Raw genomic sequence first — 10,752 nt, 5'->3', positions numbered from 1 at the left:
CAAGGTTGGTTGAGTTTGGGTCTTTCCAGCTCAGGGTATGGGTAAGCATCTAAATGCCCTGATATAAATGTGAAAAGTCTGCTCATGACAAAGCAGAACAGATTTCAGAGAAACAGATTTTCACACTCCTCTCTGAGAGAGCCACAATTAGAAGATTCTGTGTACTCTCTGCAGTATTTACAGACAGCAGCACAACACAAGGGCAGGCTAGCACAGGGGGTTGACTCTTCCATCTTTGCTTCAGGCACTTAACCTCCTGGTGGCTTAGTTTCTCACCTGAAAATGAGACAAAATGGGGAAACCGGCTTCATAGAACAGTGCTTTCCAGAGTACACAGGCTCCATAGTTTAATTAGAATTATTTCAAGGTTTGTTATAGGCAGAAACACTTCTGGGATACAAAGTGAAGTCGTTGAGTCGTGTCCCACTCTGTGCGACTCTTGAACTGTAGCCACCAGGCTCCTCTGTCCATGGGATTCTCCCGGCAAGAATGCTGCAGTGGGTTGCCATTCCCTTCTCTAGGGGATCTTCCCAGGGATCCAACCCAGGTCTCCTTCATTGCAGGCAAATTCTATACCATCTGTGGCTTCAGGGAAGCAATGGGGAATACACGGTTACTTATCTCCAGAGGAATTTACAATCTTATAATGATTACATAGTACCATTAATTTGAATATAAATTAACTTCTCAAGAAAGAGAAAAATAGAAAAAAAACATTTTAAAAGGGAAGGTGACACAGCCAGGGGCTATTACCCTGATTGAGCTCTTTGTAAATATATGGTCTCTGTGGTTAAGCTAGTTTAAATCTAAAAAGACTTCTTCCTGAGCTAGTTTAACAGGAAAAACGAGAATTTTTATGAAAAGAAGTGAATGTATCACCGACTTTGAAGCCAAAAGCGCTACCACGTCTCTTAGTCCATGACTTAACACACACCCTGAGGCACTCCCTGATTTTTTCCATCCAGATGACCTAACTACAAGGATTTTTTTAACGTTATAAAAGTAAATAAATACTGGCTATTGGCACAGAACACTCTTAAAGGCAGCCATTACAACTCTTGCTTTCTGCTAAGCTCAAGGCTGTTCAACTGGCTTTGTACCTGGCTCTTTAAGACAGGACTCCGAGGCCATCTTTGAAACAAAAGGACTTTGGGCGCTGAGGGTGGAGGAGGTGGTTTCCAAGCAACAGGAGGCGCGCGCCACGCAGCCGCACTTCGCCGCGCCCAGCCGCCTACCGCGTGGGCGGGGCTAGCGGGGCGGTGGAAAATTACCGCGCTTCCTCTTAAAGGCGCCCGGACATGGCCTGGAACTCTGTCGCTGATCTCCGTTGTCATCTACTGTGAGAAGTGAGGGTCTCCATTTTACCTTCCTAGACGTAGTTCACAATTTCCAGGCCAGTATTAGTTTATACTTAGGCAAGTAAAATCGGAATGAACAGGCATTTTCTTAATCAAGAAAAGAAAACTAAAAATCTTATATGTCGAACTCTAGTGCAGAAAGGGCTACTAACAGAAACAAGAAGCAAGAAACAGCTTCGTAAATAGTCACATTGACTGTCAACCAGTTTACAAATGATTAGGTTCTGAAGCAAGGAAAACTCGTTTTTTACAAACGGATTGACAAATTATAACTATTAAAAACTACCAAAAACCAGAATAAACGTATAGGAAGCAACAGGATAGGTTTAGCGGGCATCAGGAAATTTATCCTCTCTTTGTAGGTCGGCTTTTACAGTATAAAAGACTAACAGTTCTGCCTGTTAGTCGTCAAAGAACTTTCTCCATGTTATAAGCTCTTCTGATTTTCAGGTTAAGCGATAGTTTATCGCTGGCTTACTTTTATGAAAGAATAAATAACAATTCTGATTTTTATAACATGAACATCAGAGATACAGTCTGTGGCTCAGAAACGATTCCCCTTACCAAGGAATATTTTCTAGAAGCCATCCTGGAGACAACTGGGTGAAATAGAGATGTTGGTCTTCCCGAAGTAAAGCTCTTGACACATTAACTCTCTTTCTTCATTTCGGACGGTTTGCTCGGTGGTCTTTGGGTTGTGAGAGTACCCACCTTCTACTCTTGTCCTCGCGCTCTGAGTGCGGACAGTAGTGTCGGAGTCAGGATGGATTCTCACGAGGGTGTAGGTGATGTCCCAGACTTAGCACGGCCCTGGCAAATTGATCTTCCACTCCCAACAGAGCTATTTCCCTCTGCTTCGCGGCCCTGTTAAGCCATGTCTTCACTCCTGTCCCCTTTTTAACACGTCTTTTTTTTTTTAATCCCTCACTTTCCAGTCGCCACTTCCTAGTAATTTTTGATGAACCTTTCTTGTTTTTCAGAACGCAGAGCTGTGACGTTGGGAGTTCTAAGCAGATGTTCTGCGTGCGTTTAGACACACAGGACGGTGTTTAGCCTGTAATTTTCAAGTTTGGATGTTAAAAAAGGGATACACTTGTGACATTATCTTTCCATAACCACAGGGAAAACTAATTAATTACGTGTAACCAAAAGCTGTGTCGTGTAGAGCTGTCATCCATGTTGAAGCTGCAGGGGAATATGATTTGATGTAAAGGGAATTGTGCCTTTGAGACAAAAATAGGTGCAGCTGCGTTTGCTTTAATCTTTTCACTGCAAGAATACTTACCAATGCCAAGAAACTGAAATCGGGAAATGCCCCATTTCAGATTAGATGATGCTTCTAATTTTTAAAATAGGCTTTTCGTGGAAAGCCTAGTCTGTAACAGTACTTAGTGGTTGCTGGGCTGGTTAGTGCAGGTGCCAACGCTGGGTAGTGTGGCTACCCACTTAACTCTGCAGGGAAGTGGTATTTTACAGACCGAAAAGCTCTGCGGGGTTTCTAATGGCCAAGAGCCTTCCCTAACCGCCCTAGGAGTCCGGGGTAATCTCCTGTTATTTAAAATTTACTGCGGAATAGAGACGAGAAAAAAAGAGCAAGCGAGAGAGAGACTTTAGATGTAAAGTCATCTGGATTTTCCCTCTCAGGTCCAATTCTAAAGTGGCTAAGCGGCTAAATTCATATACATTAGAATATAATGGTTAAAATATAATAAAAGAGTTTTGGAAGAAGACAAAGTTTAAATATGCATAAATTTTAGTAAGCAGAGTTGGTAGATTTTGGTTGCTTACATTTAATAAATATGATAAGACTGCATGGTTTGTAACATTTTCTAAGAATTACTGAGTTAGAATGCAGAAGACAAGGTTTGGGAATTTGGTCATTGAGGTAGGGCTGCCAGATAAAATACAGGAGAACATTCAGTCATGTTTAAATTTCTGATAAACAATGAATCCTTTTTTACAAAGTACATTTGGAATACATTTACACTAAAATCTTGTTTGTTGTTTCTGGGAAATTCAAATTTAATTGAGTAACTTGTACTATTAGTTGTTAAATCTAGCAATTATGCTTTAAGGGCCTTAAAGAGGGCACATGTAATTAGATTTCTCCACCTGCATTACTCTAATGCAAAAGGTTCTGGCTCAAGGGGCCAGGCTGAGCTGTGAATGTAACACAGCAGCATGCAAGCATATCCCCCTGAATCAGCTGTAGATGGCCACCACACGCTGCCCTTCAAAATACCATGTGCATTTACTGTTGCCTGGTTCATTCCCCCAGCTAACAGTATTGACTGAGTGCCTGCCTTGTGCCAGGCATAAATTCTGGGAAGAGTAAGATAAGCAAGGTAAAAATCTCTGTCTTTGAAAAGTCCTATATTTTTGGCAGGTGGACCAACATGTAAAATAACTGCAGTAAATACCAGGGATTACAAGTTCGCTCAGAGATTCATGGGAACATTAAGTTTATCGACTAAGACAGGAGAAAAACAGGAAGGCTTCAAAGAGGAAGTGATATAAATGAAGGCAACTAAACTGGAGAAGTAGGAAAGGACATTCTTTAAGGGAACTACACATGCAAAGGCAAGGAGTGTGAAGACATTGTCCATTAAAAAAAGAAAAACAAAATACCAACCAGAACAGGATAAACTAACAACAACTAAAAAAACTGAAAAGTTAGGTGTAGCAAGAGCTACAGGGATTACCTGGTGTCTCAGTGGTAAGGAATCCACCTTCAATGCAAAAGATGCAGGTTGGATCCCTAGTTCTGGAAGATTCCCTGGAGGAGGAGATGGCAACTCACTCCAGTATTCTTGCCTGGGAAATCCCAAGGACAGAGGCCCCTGGCCTGTTACAGTCCATGAAAAGAGTTGAACACAAGAGTTGAAAAGGTCCCAAAAAGAGTTGAACACAACCGAGCAACTAAACAACAGAAGGAGCTACAAGGGGGTTTGCTGGGAATGTCCAATAATAAAGGGTGGGCTAGATTATAAAGGTGAAGCTAGACAGAGCTCAGCTTCTCTTGTGGACAACCAGAATAGGATCAGGGCAGTAGTGGGAGAGACTGTGATAGGAGATGTTTTTAATTCATTCTCTCCCCCAAAAAACTGTGTGTGTGTGTGTATCATCTTGTGCTGGATTCTTAGAACATAAAAATGAATACAATATCAATTCTACTTTCTAGATAGATGCTCTGGGTTTTGAGGGAAACCAGTCATTTGGGCTTCCCTGGTGGCTCAGAGGTTAAAGCGTCTGCCTGCAATGTGGGAGACCTGGGTTTGATCTCTGGGTCGGGAAGATCCCCTGGAGAAGGAAACGGTAGCCCACTCCAGTATTCTTGCCTGGAGAATCCCATGGACGGAGAAGCCTGGTAGGCTACAGTCCACAGGGTCACAAAGAGTCGGACACGACTGAGCGATGGAACAGAACGGAAGTCATGTGGGCAGTTACATTCAATACAATGGGATTTAAAGTTACATTCAAAACACAAGGCAACTCAGAAAGTAGGAAGTCTTCCCAAAATGAAGGGATGCTGGAGTTAGGGTATATATATTTTTAATTTAAAGAAATTTAATACTTTATTCAAATAGTTAAGACATTTTCCCAAAAAGAGCAAAAAGTATACAGTGAAAAGGAAATCTTTCCTCATCTAGATCCTTGACTGATCATCAGGGGTCACCACCACCATCCCATTAATGTAAACATAATATAAATGTATCACTCCTTCCTCTTCAGCCAAATGGAGGCATTTTCTACTAGACTTTATAACTTGATTTTTTCATTTAACAATATGTTTTGGAAATCAGTACATATGAAACTGCTCATTTATTCTTAATAGCCCTATTTCATTGTAGGGATAAATAAAAAATTTTATACTAGTGTTCCACTGGACATGTAAGATTTTACAGTCTTGCTATCTTTGTATATATTTCTTTTTTGTCCATGTGTGAGATTTTTCATAAGATACATTCCTAGAAGTAGAATTCCTGGATCTGTAAGTTGGTCCATTTAAATTCTGATAATTTCTGCAAAAATTTCCCTCCAAAGGAGTTATACCAATTTATACTTTCATCATCCAGATAATAAGGTTTGAGTTTTGATGAATGAGGAGGCATTTACGAGGCAGACAAGAGAGCAAAGAGCATGTTTAAAGGGAAGATGGGACAAGGAATAGCCGGCAGCTCAGGCATCTAGGCTGGAGGGGTGGAGACCCATGAGGAGGCAACTAACCAAAGGAGAATGAGGAACGGAGCACAGGTAAAAAGCAGATTAAGGAAGCAGAAGTGTTAACGTCACCACCCATCCGTTGAGAGATTATTTATGCCAGGCAATATGCTAAGCAGGGCCTCCCAGATGGCACAATGGTAAAGAATCTACCTACTAATGTAGGAGACACAAGAGATGCAGGTTGATCCCTGGATTGGGAAGATCCCCTGGAGTAGAAAATGGCAACTACTCCAGTATTCTTGCCTGAAAAATTTTATGGACAGAGGAGCCTGAGGCTACAGTCTGTGGGGGTCTCTGAGTCAGACATGATTGAGTGACTGAATGTGTGCGAGCGCACACACACACAATGTGCTAAGCGTTACATACTGTCCAATACACCATCCTCACAACAAAGAGAGGGATATCCCCAATATCTGGGGGGAGATACGAGGCCCAGAGATGTTAACCTGCCAGAGACCACAGAGCTAGTAAGTGACGGATCTAGAAACCAACACTGATTTCCTCTGACTCTCAAGCCCCAGTTCTAACTGCTGCTCCAAGGGACCTTGAAAGGATGAGAGCAGGGCATTAGGGGTATTTGTTAAGGGGAAGACGGAGAAATAGCAAGACTAAAAGGTAGTGATGCTGAGACCTCGAGGGCCTGATCCTGTTGGAATGTGCCCACAACTTGCCAGCACAGCAGCCAAGACAGTCTAGGACAGGAGACAACCAAGAATCCCTCTTTGATTTCCAGTAGTGCTGAGTTAAGGGGTAAATTTGCAAAAACTTTTCTTCTCCTGCTGAGAATGGAATCTTGATGTTTTCAAAGGCTCTGAAAATAAAAAATAATTTTTCTTCTCCCCCAACTTCTTCATTTATATCAGTAGATTTTTAAACTTCAGCTCTTAGGAGACAGGTTTCTAAGTGTTATAGCTTCCAAAAGCTGTTCAAAGTCAATGTCCCTTAAACTAAGAACTAAAATGAAACATAATCATCCATTTACTGACTTAGGTATCAGCTATGAAATCTAAATGATAAATCTAGAGCTGTTTTGAGAGGATGACAGTGAATGAATCTTTGATAATATATAGATTTTAATCTAATGCACAATGCTGATGTAGCTATTAATAAAAAATCTTTTCATGCTTACTGCTGTCCATCTGTATGGTTAGACTATTTAGTAACTGGCCTCAAATGCTATATTTCCAGAGATAAGCGTCAGCACTGGGGTATTGTCACTAAAAGCAAGTCTATTACAGAATAATAATGATTACTATATACAGTAGCTCTTGAACCCTCAAGCCCTTTTGAATATTCTTAAATGATGTTCTCCATTTTAATGGAATGTATCTTATTCCAAGTATAGTAATTAGAAGGACTTCATTTAAAGATGGCACAGTTGTGAAGAATCCAATGAGGAGACACAAAAGATGTAGGCCTGGGGCTGGGAAGATCCCCTGGAGAAGGAAATGGCAACCCTTTCTAGTATTCTTGCCTGGGAAATCCCATGGACAGAGGAGCCTGGTGGGCTACAGTCTATGGGGTCGCAAAGAGTTGGACACGACTGAGAGGCTAACACATAGGGTTGTTTTAAAGTATAGGTGGTAGAGACTTGTGCTTCCAGTGCAGGAGACCCAGGTTTGATCCCTGAGCAGTAAACCAAGATCCCACATGCTGTGGCCAAAACAAAACAAAAAATTATAGGTGGTGATCAGAACTAACATTACCCCAGGAAAGGGGGGGGGGTCACATTTTTCTGAGATGATTTTAAGACGTCCACAGAATGGCTGCTGATATTGCTCCATCATTCATGTTTTGTTTTTTCATCTTTACTTCTCTGTGTTTACTACATCATTTTCAGAGAGCAGAGAGAAGATTCTGGCAAACAGAGTTTAATTTTGGAAGAATAGGCTATGAAATGGTTCCCCGGTAAGGAGTCTCCAACTATCATAACACTAACACAGAGCAGAAACAGAATTAATGGGTCAGCTTGCTTTGAACAGAGCTGTCTCTTCTCTCCTGTGGATAGTCTTAGTAGCATACTCACAATAAAACAATTGAAAATGGCAAATTAAGTGATAGATGACTTAGAGACACTTTTACCGTACAAAATAACAAAAAACAAAAAAACCCACCCCCGAAGTTCATTTATCCTGGACAATTTTGGAGAACTACAAAGCTTTTTAAAAAATTTATTTTAACTGAAGAGTAATTGCTTCACAGTATTGTGCTGGTTTCTACCAAACATCAACATGAATTTCCAAACATCAACTTGAATGCTGGTGGGTTTACCTATGTCCCCGTCCCCACCACCCTCCCCATCCTGCCCCTCTCAGTTCCCTGAGTCATACAGCAAATTCCCACTGGTTATCTAGTTTACATATGGCAGTAATGTTTTCATGTTACTCTCTCCATATGTACCCCGCCTCCTTCCTCCCCCCAAAGCTGTGTTTATAATTCTGTTAGAGAACTATGAAGTTTTTATACTTGCTGCACACTGGAAAGAAAATGTCAACAATTAGTTTCTTTTGTACCATATCTATACACAGGAAAAAAACTTGTTAAAAGGAAAAAAGGTTTCTGTATTGTTAATATTTGACAGTGAAAGGGTTCCTTTTAAATATTTAACTTAAGGTTAAATATACATCTTTGACAGTTATTAGACACATCTTCATATCAAAAGTAATATACAAAGCACAGCAATGTAACTCAAGTATGCTTCAATTTTTTAAAAATTGAAAAAAATATACTAAGAATATATGATTTATAATTTAAAAATTTAGAAAAGTGAGGGTAAACAAATAAAGTAAGAGGGATCTCACCTCAGCTGGAATGCTGATGCAGTCATTTGAAGGGTCCAGATGAAACACCATGGACTCAACAACTTGGCGAGTATGTATCAATCTACCTTAAAAAGCTCAGATTCACTGAGCTGTATTCTACAGAAATATAGGAAGAGCTTTTTGTACAAAAGCACTCATGCCAGAGTTTTTTATAAGAGCAAAAAATGACAAATTTGGTGTTCAGTAGTAAGAGAAAGGCTGGTGGTTAACTGTGGTATATTGAACTGATAGTATATCATGCAGGTTCTAAAAATCACAAAGATTCTTACCTGACCTTAGAAAACGTACACTATAAGTGGCTAATGGCTACTCGCTCCATTATTTTTGCCTGGAGAATCCCAGGGACAGAGGAGCCTGGAGGGTTACAGTCCACAGGGTCGAAAAGAGTCCCACACGACTGAGTGACAAAATGCAAAACATCAGTTACAAACTAGGTTTAGTGCTCTTTTAGGACAACTAGAGACAAGCTGTTTAATAGTGATTCTTCCTTGAGAATGGCATTCTGAGTGATTTTTTTCTTTGTATTCGTCTGTATTATGTATCGAACATAATTTAAGTAATATAAACTAAAAACGTGTCTGAAAAAGTCAAGTGAAGAAAGTACCAAGTTGTATAAATATAATCCCCCCAAACAAACTTCTTTCTGTGTCTACAAGAACAACTTATCTCTGAATTGCTAGGCTACAGGTTCTTTTGATTTCCTTTTAAAAAAAATCAAATTTGCTATCATGAAATTTTAAAAAATTAAAAATACATATTCTCCTTTTAACAGGAAGACAGTGCTAGTGAAATTCTGGAGGCAAACAACTGAAGGCCCGAGGATGCCAATTCTTGTGCTCCTGAGTAACAGGGGCATTTGCAGAAAAAGTTGCCCAAATTTGTATCTGTATGTACAAAAGGAGACAGAGAAGGGGGTAATCACTGCAAAACGTCAGGACACAATGAGGCCGCCTCCTTTAGGAGAACAAACGCTCTGAAGGATTTGCATTCTTTTCCCAGGCTCAGGGAAGGGACTGTTCTAACCGCTCCAGGTAAAAAGATCCTTTAAAAACTTCCAGCCCCCACTCTGTCAAGTGAAGGACAAGTGCGAAGTGACACCTCTGAAGGCGCGGCTATAAAACAGGAGTGGCTGAAGGGAGATTCTCTGAAATCTCTGGGTTTAAAAAAAAAAAAAAATCCGAATTTAAGCCTTAAAATACACTAAGCTTACCCCCGCCTTTTCCCGGCCCTACCATTATACCGTTTCTAGTCTAACAGGTAACAGCAACGCAGTTTTGATCACAGCCCAAGTTTTTAAATCCCCACCAGACTGAGGAAACTGTTAGCGCGTCTTCATATAGAAATTAGTGTCCTTCTGCTTTGTCAGTGTAGCAGGGTCCTTTTTACATTCAGAAATTTTTCTTTAAACTCCCAAACGTTTGGGAGGCGAGTTCCATTATTTAAAAACAAAAACAGTCCCTTCCCTTCAGACTTGTCGACAGTCTCATAAATTAGCGAGAAGAATCTGAATCTTAGCTTTCAAAAACGAGAAATTTATTTCAAAAACAAGGACTAACGTCTCTCCTTTATTCTAAATATACCACCACAAGCCGAATGGCTGTGCTAACTATTTTTACCCACACTTGGTCTCCTGCGTCAAACTCAAAACAAAACTGGATGAAGAAAGAAAACGGAGCCGGACGATTGGCCAGATCGAGGTAGAAAGACTCCGTATTCCAGTTCTAGATGCTTGGACAACTAAGGGGAAACTGCGGGCCTTTATGGAAAGGCCACCGACACTAGTTGATTTTGCTTTATTTCCTGCACCTTGTAATCTGCAACCATCCACACCTACATTTATTTTTTTTCCTTTCTGAAAACACGTACAAGGTGGCAGATAAAAAGTAACAGAACTTTGGACTCTGCCACACGCTGGAGATCCCAGAGCAGCTCCTGTGTCCAAGTCAAACTCCCACCACGATTGGACAGGGTCGGGAATCTACTTAAAAGTTCAGACTATCCAGGGTTTTGTGGGTTTTTTTGCCTCCATCAGAAGGAAAGCAGTGCTAAGCCTCTGAACAAAAGCAGAAAACGGTAACCGAAAACGGTAGCAAAGAGAATGCGTTCTGCTCCAACTAGAAATCCCTGGCTCGATGTGCCGCACTAAATCAAAGGACGAAAATGCCCGGAGGAAGGCGTTTCTGCCGTCCTTGTTGGCAGGGAGCGACAAACGCGGGGACAAATGGAAACGGGCCGCGAATGAGAAGCTGGCCGGCGGGTTCATGAGCACGCGCGGCGATGACTCTGGTCGAGCCGGCGCAGGGTGAACGCTGAGCCCACGCCCCCGTCTACGTCTGCTCGGGCGACCT

The 10,752-nt window shown here is 41.1% G+C and overlaps 1 long non-coding RNA gene across 1 annotated transcript; it reads right to left on the bottom strand.

Moving 5' to 3' along the window:
- Positions 1-330: 330 nt before the first annotated feature.
- LOC129550243 (uncharacterized) lies at positions 331-9,140 on the bottom strand. The gene is made up of 4 exons (XR_008684797.2): positions 8,384-9,140; positions 1,923-2,412; positions 1,101-1,369; positions 331-585 (listed from the first exon to the last, which is right to left on the bottom strand). It is a non-coding gene; the product is annotated as an uncharacterized LOC129550243 (long non-coding RNA).
- Between the last annotated feature and the right edge of the window lie 1,612 nt (positions 9,141-10,752).

The sequence above is a fragment of the Moschus berezovskii genome, chromosome 21 (genome assembly GCF_049115385.1).
Source record: "Moschus berezovskii isolate FMDL1 chromosome 21, NW_MosBer_1.0, whole genome shotgun sequence".
NCBI lineage: Eukaryota > Metazoa > Chordata > Mammalia > Artiodactyla > Moschidae > Moschus > Moschus berezovskii.
This window is presented reverse-complemented; position numbering and strand designations above follow the sequence as displayed.